This window comes from Argiope bruennichi, chromosome 9 (assembly GCF_947563725.1).
Source record: "Argiope bruennichi chromosome 9, qqArgBrue1.1, whole genome shotgun sequence".
Taxonomy (NCBI): Eukaryota; Metazoa; Arthropoda; class Arachnida; order Araneae; family Araneidae; genus Argiope; species Argiope bruennichi.
Window position 1 is genome coordinate 89,705,964 of NC_079159.1, and position 15,769 is coordinate 89,721,732.

General features: G+C 31.4%; 1 protein-coding gene across 1 annotated transcript in view; it reads left to right on the plus strand.

Moving 5' to 3' along the window:
- The window catches only part of LOC129985330 (uncharacterized), a 70,016-nt gene that overhangs the window by 12,634 nt on the left and 41,613 nt on the right, over positions 1 to 15,769 (plus strand). The gene's annotated exons all lie outside the window — the stretch shown is intronic.

Sequence of the window (15,769 nt, forward strand, 5' to 3'; positions counted from 1 at the left end):
TTCAAGCAACCCTATCGATTCATGAGCAACAACAACAAAATTTTTTTAAAGTATTTAAATAAGAATCAAAAGGATCTTTAACAAATAAAAATTAAGTGATTTATCCTTCGACCGTTTATAATCTCTTGCAACATTGAAATATTTTGGATGAGAAATGACAGAAAATGATCAGACGAAACATTTTTGATAGTTCAATAAATTAGTGATATATAATATTTTAGAAAAAAAAAAGAAATTTTCCATTTTAAAATTATGTAACATTATTTATTTATTTTAAAATTATATAATATTATTTTAATTTATTGCATTATTAAATTTACCAAAATTAAAAACGTTTCGTAACTACCCTTTTTTTTTTAACCATTTAATCACTTCTAATGAATTCGGATAACTGGTTATCAACAATGCATATACTTCAACATATTGTTTTTCAGACAAACATCTGAAAAAGAACACCTCTGTTTACAAGATCGACTGAAATCAAAACCCCACTCCAGATTTGGAGTGACTTTCACTGGAAAAGTTACCAACCCTCGACCGTAAACAAACGGCCCTGCTTTATTCCTCTGGATTAACCGCATTTCATTATACGAACTTTGCCATACACACTCTCAAGGGATCCTGTCCCCCGCCAATTGTTAGATGAATTTCATAGCTGCTCTGTAGAGCAGCTGCTCTAGGATGATGGGGAAGTAGGGGATACCGCAAAATGGGATAGAGATTGTAATCGAATGTCAACCTTCCCGCGTTCATATTTATTCCATTCTTTTGTGATATTCTTTTATGTCCCCAGTTCATGGTTTTATTAACGAGTCTCGTGTTGATCTCTGGTCAGCAGCGTAGAAAGACTGTAATTTTGCAGCCATTGCCGAACAATTCGGATTTCAATTTAATGCATTACTGTTTAGGATATTTGCTTTCTCCAATACGTAGTATAGAGAAAATATAGTAATCGTCAAAAAAATTCGAACTTGAGATTTTGACGAATCTCGCTGTTTTAGATCTCCCTGAGTTCGAAAAACACATTTTTGGAAAATGTCCATCTGTCTGTCCATGACAAACATAAGTAAAAAACGATTTGATCTAGACAGATGAAATTTGACCGATGACGGATGATCTTTACACCAAATTTGGAGATTTCTATCAAATTTTGTGTAAAATCTGCTCAGACGTCTATCTGCCCGGTTATTCGAATATAATTTAACACAACTACAATATAAAAGCCGGCACCCTGGCATAGGGGTAGCGCGTCTTCCTCGTGATCTGGGCGTCCTGGGTTCGAGTCCCGGTTCGGGCATGGTTGTTTTTCAACTGTTCTATATGTGAGATGCGTGAATGTGCCCCCCTGTAAAAAGGGGCTGTGCAAGTGAATGTTATGCGTGAGTAGCTAAGACGTACTTTTGGCCCTAGTTGGCGCTACTAAAACAAGAGACGCTCCCTTTGCTTAAAATCGCTGACTTCGTCAGCGAGCTTGTCCATGGCAAGTGCCATTATAAACAACAACAATATAAAAGTGAGCTAGATAGCTAAAATTCAATACATAAAATTAACATTATAGTCCAGACACCTTTCAAATTTTGACCATCTGTCGGTCTGTACTTTCAGAAACATGTACATGTGATAACTCAAAGACATAATGACTTAAATATATAAGCTTTAGTACGGAATTTTGTTACTACAACTGTAGTTCTGTGTCAATTTTTTTGTTTTAATCGATTGCGAAAACGCGTCTAAAACACAAATTCGATTTCGGATACTTTTAACCGCAATCTATGAATTAATCGCCAAAGATTACATGATAGATTCGGTAATAATGCCATATTCAAGCCAAAGGTTATATTTCCTAACTTTTGTACCTCCAATGCCATACAAGACGTTTTCTGGGATAACAATTTTATTAAAGAGTAAGCGAGAAAGTTTTTGGGAGACTTCTCTCTCTGGTTTGGAGATGATCTCATTTGTATGATATATTGAAGCATCCATGCTTACTTTGTTGATTGTTGTACTAACAGAGTACTCTGGGGAGGAGGGGATAAATGTATTTTCTAAATAGCTACTCTTTTACAGAATGTATGATATCTGATATAATTAGTGAATAATGGCTGCCGGATATTATTTGATTGTTATGTAATTGTCCCAAATTATTTGTAGCATCTGATGAACGTGTCTGAGTTAGCGATTCGGTTTCTAAAACTCTTATCTGAATTCTTAAAAGCAATCTCTAACCCAGGAAAATGGTCATTTTGAACCTCTCATTTCATATAGGAAAATATATGTCTCAAAGAATTAAGGCATCCATAACGCATTTGACCCACGTTCTCTTCATTTTGAGCCAAATAATAAATAGCATTATTGAATATTCGTCATTGCTATAAATGCCAATCATTAAGTAAATCAATTCCTTTTTCTTCGGATGTTTTCAGAATCGTTTGGATTTCAGCAGAGAAACATTGTCGATTGCAGATAAAGAAATTTATCAAATGCTTAATGCAAAATTTCATATGGTTTTATAGCGTATTTCTGCGCACGAATGTAAAATTTCAGAATCACGCCTATATCAATGTAAATAGGTTTAATTCACTTTGAGCAGCTAATAAGACACTGTGTATTGGTTTCTTTCCATCGAGATGTATTATATAGGCATAATTTGTATTTTCCCACTCTTGCAGGAATCATGTTGGTGCTTTGAGCTGTGAGTACTTCCTGTTTTCGAATGTCACTGTTTATATTTAAAAATAAAAGCTAGTTTATAGTTTTTAGATACATCTTATTAAATTAAGCTTCTTTGTGAGCATCATGAAATGTAAGTGGTTGCAATGTAGCCTTTGGACAAAGATGCTTCAGGAGGAATATATTATTATTAATATGTTTTGGGAAAAGGACATTGCTTATTTCTATTTATCCTCAGCAGTGTATAACTTATAACATTTTAATCAAATTTATTTGTTTCAAAATCAGATATTATTAATAAGATTTAGTTATAAGACAATTCATTTTTTATATTGTAAATAAAGTACACGATTGTGCAGCAGACATAAGTTCTTATAAATTGCATCGTGTTTTTTTTAAATCAATGCTGGTGCTGATTTGCATTGATATTCATTCATCTGCAATGTATTATCCGCAATATGAAAGAAATTTCTCTTGAGAAAATTTCTGGCATCTTTAGAATTCATGAAAGAAAGAAATACATGATCGAAGTAGGGAATAACACGGTCTTGTGTGATGGTCAGAGCTTTTCAGACTAATAAACTTCCCATTCCTAAAATTTTAACCGTTGTGAGTAACTGATCTTTCACAAAAAAGCTTCTGGTAAAGCATTTTAAGCTTTATATATTGGAAGTCAACAAAAGGGTTGAATGAAGATCCCCTGCCAAAGTCTTGGTCTACCTCCCAAGTTGTCTCAGCTGGGATCCTGGCTACCTTTGGAGAAAACACAAATGTGTGAATGATATTTTTTAATCCCTTGAATGGGGGATTCTCCTGTTCTGAAAAAGTGAATTTGAATGGTTAAGATACTTCAGAATTCTAGACACTTTCGAGAGAAAAAAAAAACAACACTGTCAGCCCATAACATCCATCAGTATTTGCAAAAGAATAGTCAAAAAGCCAGAAGCTAGCAAAATAATTGCCTTGTCGAATTATCCTTCATCGTATGCACAGGAGACTCAAAATGAAATTTTCTTTTCAAGATTCAATAGCAGTAGACAAGTATTAAATCTATCAGAAAAGAAAAGATGCACAAAAGACTGCTGTTCACTTTTAGTATGTCAAAAGGGACAAAGTACAAATATCTGTCTTCGTCAAGTTGCAGTAATTTTCCTCACATATCTTAGAGTGACCAGTGGCTTATGGCAATACGATCGTATTTGGTTCTTGCACTATTAATGAAAACTCGACCACGCTTAAGCCCTTTCGTATTTAACAAGCGAAATGAAGAAAGGGATACGATGTATTAATTCTTACTCTTCCCTTTTCCCTCCTCAAATTTTCAAAATCAAATGTTCTTCATTAATTTTAATATATTGAAATAATAAAAAGTCGCTTATAAAAAATGTACAAATAAGTTTTAAAAATAATGTTATTCAAAATAACAATAAATAAATAAATAAAAATAAAAACTTTTAATGGAATTTAAATAATATTTAACGATATAATCGAACATTTTTTTTTAAATTAAAAAACTATAGGGTTTTTTTTTTCTTTATATAAAATAACTTGAAATAAAACTTGCAAATAGTAATTACTTGAGAATTCTACTGAAGTAATACTTCAAAATTTAAATTGATTTTCATATTTCATATGCATACTTGGATTTTAATATGAATAAAGGTGGGAACAATAAAGGTACACAATAAAATTAATCAGAAAATACTGCAAAGAAAATCTGTAGGAATACAATTTAGGGACTACTTCCTAGGCAATATCCTACTTTGACTATTTAATAATCCTTCTTAAGCTTTGTAAAATCACACAAATAAAATTAAAAGTTAATTAAATGTTTTATGAACAATATAATGTAATCATAAAAGTAATTTTCTGTTATTTTTTGCTTAGTTTATTTCAAAGCATTTAGACTATTTCATTAAGATTTCTTAGAATGGATATCGATAATAATTGGGTCATTTAAATTTTCGATAATGTTTCCACCCATTATGTTACTTTCCTTTCCTTCACAAACTGAGTTATTAAATAATGGGAGTAAATGATATTTTTAAACAAGTTTTTAAGTATTAGATTTTTGTTTTAATAACTGAATGATAAAAAAAAACTTTATTCATTAAATTTCTGTTTACAATATTTTCTCATAAAATAATTTTGTCAGATATGTATATTATATATTTAAAATATCTAATATTCTTAGCCCCTTTTTTAAATAGTATCAAGTCATTTTGCTACGCAAAATTTTAAAAATTGAAAAAAATCATTATAATTATTTCACCAAGATCTTTTTTTGGTTTTCCTGCTAACTTATCTGTAATTATCTATAATGTCCATTTTGTAAATCCTAACGTCTGCTTATTACGTGTATTCTAAAGAGCAGGGGAGGAAATATAGGGAAAACAAAGACCTAGCAAAACATCAATCACTTCATTGTACACCAGCTTTCAAAAGTGCGCATAAATTATTTTTAGAACATTTCATCGTATTTACAATCAGTGGCATTTAAGGTGGGAAAGAGTTTTTTTGGATGGAACGCTTCGGCGTATTTCAACTCGGCAAAACAATACCATGTGATGACGAATCGACGAAACCCTGTCACCAAAATGTCACACTAAAACATCTGATTAATTACAAAAGAGTCATTATTGATTTCCTTGGGTTGCTTATTTTTCGGGAAATCCTTTCCAATTTTTTAAGTTCTTTTTCGCTTTCTGAATCATATCTTACGTTCTGATCAGTCAAGCCGAGCACAAACAAAAATAAATCGGAAAACCGCAATCAACATTTATCTTAAAATAACCCTATTTTACTCATCGGTTGACATTTTTCAACAGCAAATTAACGGGAAGTAATTCCATTACTTTTGACGAAAATAGAAGGTCGGGAGAAAATGGCGAGGGGAAAAAAAATTCAAAAGGGCGGGAAATCCAACGCAGACATTCTAATAAACACCGATGCAAAACTCTCTCTTTTCCAAAACTTTTGATCGTTTTCCTAACTGACAAATCGACGGGAACGAAGTGACAGGTATCTTTTAAAACAACAATGCCGCAACAAAACATGGTGGTTGGTGCAAAATCCGGACTCCGTGGAACAAAAAGAGGGGCCTGAGGCTGTACAAAACAAAACAAACACAACACGTTTTAATTAAATGTTTTAGAAGCTCGGTAACGTTAGTAATTACAGGCAGTGGCCGGGGGAGGTAGCAGCGTTTTTCAAAGAGCAATTACTCATTTTGCAGTGTGAAATTTTCGCGCTGGAAAATATCCCATTTTTAATTAAGCGGTTTGACAACGCGAGTACGTTCGTTCCCATGATGTTTAAATAACAGAGTCGGCAATACCAATCTTGCTTTGGTTTCGCCGTATTGGAGATAGTTATCATTAATCTGTCACCACGCGGTCTTGCAGTGCGTAAGGGGTTGTGGGATAAGGCTTGCAAAGTGAATTTGCATAAAGTCATCAGTTTGCGCCGATCTCTTAAAATAGCGGCTAAAAGTGTCATTAATTTGGAAAAGCGTGCGGTTGGACCCCCCCCCCCGCTTTCTTCCAATTGATGGATTTCGAATCGCCCAATAGTGCGTTGATACGTTGGAAGAATACATATTTCAAAAAATGCGAAAGGATTTACGTTATAAATCGTTATTTCGCGCTGGGTGTTTTAACAGGCGAGTTTTGAAATCGTATAAACTTACGTTCCAGAGATTTGTGTTATAGAGCAAAAATAAGTATTTAAATAAAATATGGTATTGAAAAGTCGATGATCGTGTTATTGCTATTTTAAACGCAATACACTGTTATCACAGAAATTTGAAACAGTGCCCGTTTGCCATTATTCCACTTGCAGTAGAAGAGGTATAATTGAAGATAATTTTGTATTTCTATAGAGGAATGACTGTTCTTTTATGCAAATCTGCAGATTTTGGCGATCTTGAAGGTATACGTACTCTTCAAGATAAGTTGAAGACTATTGTAAGTATCCAAAAATCAGAAATTAATTAAAGAATATAAAACTTTCTAAATAAAAATTTAAAAGTTTTAGTACTTTTAATGTATATTTTCCGAAAATATTATCTCGCAACATTGTCTTAAAACAGAAAAAATTAATATTTCCCTCATTTTAATATATTTTTTTAATTCCATTCAATACGCAATGTGTAGCAATATTTTTATTGTTGTAACAAAATTTAAAATAATTTTACTGTCCTGTAAAGCTATAATTTAACAGTTTTATGATATGAGTTTAATCAATGAAATTTTCAATAAATCCATTTCATATTAATAGTTTAACATTGAAGGAAACAATTATTCTGTTCCAACAAGCTAGTCTTCAAAAGCGATTAGTCTGGGTTAAGAAAATATACATGTTGGAACTTTAAAGCTTAGACGGTGTTGGAGCAACAATTTTTGCACCTACAAAAGTCAGAATGTAGATCTCAGAGTTTTTTTTTTTTTTTTTTTTTTTTTAATTTGTACTAAAATAATAAGTCATTATGTAAGAGTGACACTTTTCTGTAAAAACTCTCGAAACCATTATTGCACAAAACAGCTTTCACATTGTTTTAAAATTTTAAATGGTATAAAAAATCAAACTTTAACATTAAAAAATCGCCTTTTATATGATGCAATTTAATTGTATTACTTTTGCATGATACAATTTTTTCCCTGGAATTTGGAAATATTTTAAATATAACTTTTAATCAACTTCTCAACACTAATTTTCTATATTGCAATGAAATTTAAACTGTTCCCATTATTTCATCAAATATTTAATTTTGTTATTTTCTTTTATTGTTGAAAGCTAAAGATGATAAACACAATTACAATTATCGCATCGAAAATTAGCTCAATTTTTATTTCACTTTAATGCAATAACTGCTTCATGTTTGCTGTTTGCAAATCTTCTACATTCATTTTATCAAATTCTTATGAAAGGATACATTTGTACTCCTGAATAATTACTTTCTATACTGCATTACTTACAAATTAACAACATTTTCATTTTACTTTACTCCCTCCACCTAAAAGCGAATAGCTTGGTGGTATTTTTTTAAAAAAATCATACAACAAAATTTATTATAATCCCTTTATTTTTCATAAATTTAACTTGAATTCAATAAACGAAAAAATAGAGAATTTATTAAAGTGCAATTATGTGGTTAGATGTCTTGATGAACTTCAAAACGATATTCTAATGTTTGAAAAGGAAAAGGTTGTAGTCAGGGATAATTTCACAATTACTTTCAGTGCCATTTTTGCTTTTGTTTCTTTCATCGTAATAAGCTTTATAATTTGCTTTTAAAGCTAATCTTCACGAATAAATCATATAAAAAACTATTTAGTATACAGACTTTATGAGACAGCATAGTATGTTGTAAGTTGCCCAAAAATCTTGACAAAATGAATTATTTGTTTGAAATTTATCAATGGCATTTTTTAAACTCCTACCATTTTTTCAAAATCAAGGATATGCACGACTCTGTAATGAAAAATTCCAGCTTAGATTCAAAACCACTCTTATGAATCTTTCGTCATGAGTCCTGCATCCCCCGACTGCAATTTCTGTGGACCCCTCGCAGCGGTGCGTTGTTACGGAATGAATGGTTTTCCGGAGCACTGCCGAATAAACGTTGACGCGGCGTTCAATATGACGTAATAAATAGCTCTTGCCCCCTGGCCCGTTGGGAACAGCAATTAATTGGTCCCCTTTTAAAACATGTTACGGCCCTAATCGCCACCTGATGGATAGGCGCCGATTCATAATTTCGACTTGCGGTTGGTGACAACAGCACCCCGGATTTCAACATTTTTGAGGGTGCAGTCCATCGCTTTTCTGAATTTTAGTATGTTTCTGTATTCAATTTTCAATTAATCTTCCATCATCATTTTGTGAGTTAAACTAATGAAATATTGCTCAGTTGCAAATTAATTAATATTTAATCAAAACGGAATTTTTAAAAGTCTTTAAAGTGAGTATGTAAAAAAAGTAGTAAAAATGTGAGTATCAGAAAGTTATCAATTATGTAACATAAATTGTTTATTTCATCTTATCGTTCTTTATAATTCCTTGAGAAACGAAATAGTAGCAAGTCCCGTTCCTTGGATCCATTACTAAGGATAAGTGATTCCAAAGTATGGAATTTTGTTTGTATAGTAATGTTCTCACTACGCTTATGGATTTTTTTACTTCCTCTTATACGTAGTATAAAGAAAATTTTGTAATCTTCAAAAAATTAGAAATCGAGATTTTTAAGAGTCTTCACGTTTTAGACCTTTTCAAGTTCAAAAAACGCATTTTTGAGAAATATCCGTCTGTCTGTGACAAAAATAACTCAAAAACGTTTTGGCTTAGACGGATGGAATTTGTTGTGCGGTTTTTATACCAAATTTACAGACATCTATCAAATTTTGAATACAATCTGTGCAAAGGAAATTTGTATGACCGGCTGTTCGATTATAAGTTAACACGATAACTAAGGAACGAAGGGAGCTAGATGGATGAAATTTGGTACCCAGATTTAACGTCTATATTGAGCACACCTATCAAAGTTCGAGGCAAATCCAATAAGTGCTTGATCGCAGTGACTTCAATATATCAAATTCGCTATTTGATCTTGTAACTATAAGTGTAGTTTTGTCTCAAATTTTTGTGTTCCAATCGCGTCTAAAACACAAATTCGATTTTTGGATACTATTAACCGCATTTAAAGAATTAATCGCAACAAACTCGCAGGGATCACACGGTAGATTCAATAAAAACGCTAAATTCCCACCAAAGGTTAATATTTCGTTTTACCAATTCCATAAAGGGTATGGAATATGCATACCCTTCTGGTGTAACACCTTTATTAGAGAGTATGAGTTTTGGAGAAACCAGTCCCACTGGTTTACTAAAGTTTATTTCTTTTGGAGTAATAATTGTCATTATAACCGCTATAAAAGAAACAACAAATAAAATTCACTACATTAGAGCCCCCCTCCCCCCTTTTTTTTTGCTTACCTAACCTTAGACTTTGTTTACAAGTTCCGTACAAATATATGACATGTTTATATTAGAGTAATATCTCTGATTACCGAGAAGCACCACAAACGTCAAAACTTTATTACATGGTATTCAAATAATAGTGAAGTAAGCGTTAATATTTTTTTCGTATATATTCATCTATTTTATCAAAGAATAGTGTACACCATGTGCAAATGAAAACATACAGAATATTTGGCACTCAACAGTATAAAATTTAAAGTGGCTACTGGTGAATTACTGAAAACTTAAATTTTGATGTATCTAATTTAATGAAAATAAACGGTAAAGTTTTAAAGAATCGTTATTTAAAACTTTATTACGTTTTCTGCTAGAAAAATCGTCTTAAATATTTGCAATAGTCTGTTCTGGGAATTGGAAGATACCTAGACTAGAGGGACCGGATTTTTTCTAGAATATGCTGAGTTGAAATCACCCCCCCCCCTTACAATGACAAGGTATGATCAGAACATATTTAAATGACAAGGTATGTTCAGAACATATTTATTTTCTACGGTGGGTGTCTGCTTAAGACGCACTTCACTTCTTTCTAGAAGGTTGTGTCATTTTCGGAACTATTTCAGAAATACCTGCTTTATTGGAAAATGTTATTGAATATACTCAGTCAGACATTCCATAAACTTTAAGAAATTATGCATGATATTTACCAACAGCATCTGTAATCACTGTAGTTGTTAGAAGTTAAATCCATTTTCTTTTCATCTAAGTAAATAGAAGTTGTTACTAAGTTAGAAAAAATATTGTAATCGTCATAAAATTCGACCTCGAGATTTGCACGAATCTTCATATTTTAGACCTCGTGTAAGCATAATTTAATAACATTTTGAGCTTGATGGATAAAATTTGATATGTGGAATTCCAAAAGTTAGAGATTTCTGTTAAATTCAGAGTGAAATCCACCCAGAAAAAGTCTTTCTGTCCATCTGTCTGAATATAAATTAATACGATAACCGCAAAATGAGATGAGCAAAATAAATAGCATTTGGTACACTAATTTAACATTTAAAATGCAGATACCTATTAAATTTAGAACCAAAATCCGTCAAAGGCCTGACTTTCACAAGCATGTTAACTCGAAAGCTCAAAGATGCAATGGCTTAACTACATGAAATTTGGTATGTAATTTTGCAATTTCAATTGCAATTTTGCCAAATTTTGTTTCAATTGCGTCAAATTTTGGTTTCAATCGGTTGGAAATAATGCATCAAAATCACAATTTCGATTTTCGGATATATTTTGCTAATTGCAGCCTATTTCAAAATATTTAAGATGAAGAAACATGTGCTTCAAGATAACTCTTTCCCAAAATATTTTAAAAAAATAATTCTAAATTGCGAAGAATTATATTCTGTTATATAGAAAAGTGTTTTGAAATAATATTCCAAAGTACTGTTTCTGTTTAATGTGCAGAAAAATATTTTAAACGTTCAGTCTTTTTATCATGTGAGAACATATTGTTTTGGTTAGGGGATTTTGAAGCTGGAAATCGCGTAGGCAATGAATAAAACATAAATGGCAATTTTCATCATCATCTTTTAATCACATATTTTTTTACCTGCTTTTACCAGTATTGCATTATTATTATTCTTATTTTTTATGTTACAGCAGCTGCAATATATCAACCATTTTACAAATTGATATTTGTTTGCAAATAGCTTTTTTTTTTTTTTTTTTTTTTTGGAAACTGATAATGAAGAGTACTTTAATGAGCTGCCGTAGAGAAGAGCACGTTAACAGAATTCTGTATTTTTATTTTTTTATTTTATTATTTATTTTTCTTTTACAATTTCGCTACTATCATTTAAATGCAGCACTAAGGTTGAAAGAATGTATTAAAAAATTTTCATTCTAATTAAGCCCCTGAAATTACGGGTTGCCATTGAAGAAATGAAAACTAACAGCTTCTTTTTTTTCCCCTGTAAACTACTCGAGTGCTTATTCATAAAAGCAAACGGCAAAGTAATTTTGAATAAAAAATGTTTTTATTAAATTTAAACTTTTTATAAGACACTTTTTTAAAATAAAATTTTATTGCTATTAACATCCTATACATTGTTTCTGTTATAAGCATTTCTTTAAAAATTTTGTTGCTGTCAATATCCTATACATTATTTCTGTTGTCAGCATTTTTTCTTTCTCAACTAACACAAAACTTACAGCGATGAACAGGTTTATAACATCAAAGAACAAAGTACATCAAATAAATCTGCTAAGTTTTGAATGAGTTTATTGTTACCAAATAAAAAGTGCTGGATTTATGATTTATTTTGCTTTCGATTCATGACAGTATTATTTATCTGGATTTATTATGCTTTTCTTTTTCTCTCAAGATGATATCATTTTTTAATCAAAAAAGCTAAGATTAGAAGAGTATTTTATGTCTTAATATTTTAAATGATCCGTTTAACTTCAGAAAGGGTTGCGCAGAATAATATTAAGTTACGGAACCCCACATGAACTTCTTCCAGAGTCTTCAGCATACTAGAACAAAAATAAATAACAAAATCACTGTGAGGAAAAATTTAATTACAGTTTAGCGTCACAATATTTACCTGCAGAAAAATCCAGTCATGAGAAATTTCTATAACTAAAAGGAAGTCATTGAGATAGATGTTTTTATTACAACAATCCAAAACAGTAACAGCCAAACAACTCCAGAAATGCTTTCACATAACGTCATTCGGTTCTCACCGGTAACTTCCAAAGATAGAAAGCCTGGACATCGAAATTCTAGAATATATTTGACTGAAAATATGTGGGTAGAACTGTCAAAGAGCGATTATCAATACCTTTGTTGACCACAATTGATCTACTAAACACCCCGCTCTGGTATACAGGACAATTCCCATCCCCAAAGCAGAAGTCTCCCTGCCCCGTCCTGAAGGTAGTCAGTTACAAGTGACTTACGACCCTAATTGCTAGATTTAAGAAAAGGCAGTTCCCAGAATATGACTTCACGGTAAATGCAAAAAGAGTCGTAACTCCCCCTTTCCATGAGTGACAATGTGGAGAGTGACTGTCAAAGTCTGTGGACAATAGTAATTTTTTGAAGATAAACGATCTTCGCCTAGACGCAGTTTTAATTGGATGGTTGCAGAAAAAGGGTAGGAACACTGATTTATTCTTTTGGCGACAACAAGTTGGAGATAAATTGATGTCTCTTTCACTTTTCTGAAGGAAAAATGCAGAAAGTGTTAAAGGGGTTGAATAGCTTCTTTGTAAAGGGCATGAGAAGTTTGGGGCTTGTCTTTTAGAAGTAATAATTAAGGGTAGATAGAGTTTCTTTGGAGTTTGAAAACAGCTGCAGTACTTAGCATATTTGCACGGAACTTACTGGAAAATGGTGAAATTCTTTGTAGATCAGTGGCACTACTTTATGAAAGCAGTATGTAATATAGTCGTCTTCGGTTTCTAATTTTGTTTTAAGCTGCATTCATGTTATCAAAGATATTACTCCCAGAAGATGATAAGTAACAAAAGCAGTATCGTTCATTTTTTTAAATTTTTCTCAAAGTTATTTACTTTTTAATAGTTTCTTGAAACTTTTAAAAAAGTTTTTAAAATTTTCGATTAGCTACGTTTTTAAAATTTTGATAGATTTTCATCATTTGTATTATTGTATAATTTTCATGCAAATTGACTATTTTTTTGGGGGGGGGGGTGCAACTAGCTAATGATAGGAAAAAACGAGTAGGCATCATGATTTTGTATAATATATTTTAAAAATGAAAATTGCTTTTATATAGAGAATTGGGGATATATAGAGCATTGTGGAAAACTTTTTCTTACTGGTTTTATATTTCATACAAGCTATTTAGGATGCCCGATTTCACATGGGTTTAGCTAACACCAAATATTGTCAATCGAAATAAACGATTCAGTTATTGAGCTTTAGTTGTTTTACGAAACTCTTTGCAACTGTAACTGATCTAATCCTCGATTACAAAGAATTATAAACTATCATATATTTAGTTTAAAATTCTTAAAGGAGTTACAGTTATTATTATAGGTGAATTGCACGAGAGAATGCATTTCCCCCTTTTTAAACAAAAAACTCCAATCATTTTAAGTATTGTCAGAAAAGTAAACATAGCATAGAGGTGCAATATCAGAAACCATTACATCCGATCTGAAATCAAATAAATACAGCCATATCACAAAAGAAAGTGGAACAAAAAGAAAGCAAGCAGTATTGAATCCGACAACAGTAAGGAATAATAAAATTGCAGGATCCCCACCCCTTTCTACTCCAACCGAAGAGGTATTCTAACAGTTACGACTTTCGCCGTAAAGGCGGGATTACAAATAATTTTCGCCCCCTATTTTTTTGCAAAGTAAACATTTTTTCACGTGCTTTTATTTCACTGCCTATCCCCCATTTCTTATTTTATGCAAGGGGGTTACAAATCCTTCGAAAGTTGCGAAAGGCAGAATCGGCGGCAATCGCAAAAAAACAAAAGCCAAGGAGGAAAAGGGGATAAACGATATCGATAATAATAGCAAAAGGAAATCATAGTGGATCCTAAATATATATATTCAAGGGCCGTTAGCAGCGTCTCTGAGCGGTATTTTCATCAAATTCTTCCCCGCCACATGAAACCACGGGGAAAATCCTTTCCCAAAATCCTTTGAGCCATTTTGAAGGAAAGATTTTGGAAGCAGTCGCGGCATATCTCTAGAGATGCACGGATTTTTTTTTGTGGTGCTTATAGAAATCAAGGCTGGGTGAGCTATTAATGAATTTGTTATTTGCTTCAGTCTCTCTTGACCTTACTAAATCCTCTCATACAAAATGTTCTGTGGGTTTTCTCGCTTTGTTTTGATTTGTATTAATATGCAATGAAGATTAAAAAAAAAAGCTCAAGAAATCAGGAAAGCAACAATTTCTTAAAATGTTGCTTCTGGTTATTTTTTTTTTAATTTCAAATTTTTATAAGTTTCTGGAAGCTCAACAAATTTGGGATAGGATAATTCTTAAAAAAACTAAAAATATCTGGATTATCCACCAAATTTGCCTTTTTTGTCTTCTTCGTTATTTTGATATTAAAAGTGCGAAGAAGAACCTCTTTATGTGATATTGAGATATCCCTTCATGTTTTTTGAATAGGTATAAAATCACAACATTTTACAATTTCGTTTGTTTCTTATAGCTAGCCCCCTAGTTACTAGTTTCAAACTTGTAAATTAGATTGCCACATAGACTGGATTAACGATTTCAGTTATTAAAATCCTAAGATTATTTTTTTATAGACTAACTACATATTCAAGAAAAAGTTTGCCTCATTTGTCCGTTCTTTTAAGAAATAATATGAGGTTCACTTAGCCTCACATCATTGTAATTTGTATACTTGGCATTTTCTGAATTCAGTAAATAAAGTAAATAATGTCTTGTCAAAATTACTTAATATTTTGTATACATATTTTATTTGGGAAAAAACACATGTAAAAAATGTTTCTTTTTTTTTAGGCCACTTTGTATGATAATATTAACATGATAATGTTTATAGGCCTATTATCTGCAAACTGAGATACGCGCCATGAAAAATTCGTTCGGAAACCTATGTGAAGCAGAAGTTTGGATATGGAGTTAACAAGTTTGGGATGCAGTTATTGTTTGGTTATTAGCCACTTACTAAGAACACATTCTTTTAGATTAATCAGATTTTAATTAAATATATTGCAATTTTATTATTACAAAAGTATATTATTATTACAAGTATTAAGTATATTATTACAAAAGAAAATTATACCCCTTAAAAATTTTGCTTTTTGTGATATCAGTTTTATCGCCATACAATTTTCCTCTGATTTTAATAAAATTTTTTAAAAAATTAACAATATTTTATAGCAATACTATCACTGTTTTATTTACTGGTTTTATACTTAACAGCAATTTTAAACCCATTTTTTGTGTTGGAATATGCAACTAAATGCAAATTTTGTAAATAAAATAAACAAAATAAGTATGAAGACTAAAATATTATCATGTTACGATACACTGGTTTGATTTCTTTTATTTTCATATTATGAATATTTAATTGCATCCCTTCCCTACTTTCTGTCG